This window comes from Carlito syrichta, unplaced genomic scaffold, assembly GCF_000164805.1.
Source record: "Carlito syrichta isolate Samal-C Ts95f unplaced genomic scaffold, Tarsius_syrichta-2.0.1 Scaffold314050, whole genome shotgun sequence".
NCBI classification, from domain to species: domain Eukaryota; kingdom Metazoa; phylum Chordata; class Mammalia; order Primates; family Tarsiidae; genus Carlito; species Carlito syrichta.
This window is the reverse complement of record NW_007258146.1, coordinates 365,950-367,261: the sequence shown is the minus strand read 5'-3', so window position 1 is coordinate 367,261 and position 1,312 is coordinate 365,950.

Genomic DNA, 1,312 nt, shown 5'->3' with positions numbered 1-1,312 from the left:
CTCAGCCTTCCGAGTAGCCAGAATTACAGGCATGCGCTACCATGCCCAACTGATTTTTTGATTTATTGTAGAGATGAGGTCTCACTGCCCAAGTGGGTCTTGAACCCGCGGGCTCAGGCAATCCACTCACCTCAGTCTCCCAAAGGCACGGGATTAGAGGCTGAGCCACCGAGCCCGGCTAATTTTGGAGAGGAGTTCTCCCATGCTGCCCAGACTGGTCTTGAACAACTGGATTCAGGCAATCTTCTCACCTCTGCCTCCCAAAGTGCTGGGATTACAGGCACTGTGCCCAGCTGAGCTCTACTCTTAATTCACAGTCACTGCTACTCCACCCAGGGAGATTTTCCCTGTGATAAGGATGCTTAAAAGCCTTCCCCAGACTCAGAGGGACAGATCTCTAAGAGTGAGATTTTCAGTGCCCATTATAGACAGAGACTGCCCACTCTCCTAAGAGTGAAGCCAGACTAGCCAATGACCCTCTAATCAAACTCTGTGGCTTCCAAGTCCAAGCTGCTTGGTGGAGGGCTCTGGGGCCAGGGATTGCACTGCTCAATCCATCTCCTAAGCCCCACCTGGCAATCAGGAATCACTTAAAGAAAACTTCAGGGTAGAATAAGTGTTATCCAGGTACTACCATTAGCTGGTTGCCCTCCTCTTCCTGGCTTTCTGGAAGTATCTTCCCTCAACACCCCCCCAGATCTCAACCTCAGCCCTCAGATAATGTTCTGTTTGTGGGATTCGTCCTCTTCTTGCCCTTTTTCAGCTCCTTGACAGCCTCCCTGAGCATCCCATAAGTGTGGTTTGGGAGAGTTCCCGGAACAGTTATAAAAACATGGACCATCTCAATCTGGAGTCATTTCCCTCAGCCTGACTTTTCCTTTTGTGCCCTACCTGCAGTCTCATCTGGACTTAGTTCCAGAAGCATCAGCAAGGTTTCCATACATCCTCTTAGCCCTTAACCCTCAAATCACAGCACCAAAGGTTGTAACCTTCTCCCCCATCCCTACAAGATGCCCCTTACACACATCCTCCCCCTGCCACTCCAAATAAACATTCAGTAGAGGTAAAAAACTGTTTCTGCTATGCAAACTGCTTCATTTGGCTTCTAACAAGACTGCCATTCCTGAGCTCCTCCAAGATGGATATCCTGGGAGCTGGAGCCAACACCGATTCTTCCCTGCGTGGCTGCACTTCAGGGTCAGGCAGCAGAAAGCCTGAGCCATGATATAGAGCAGCCTCCACCACGGCTGCGTCTCAAAATGTGTTTCAAGGATATATTGTGGCTCCCGTGTTTGTGAGCTGTGGTGAGAAA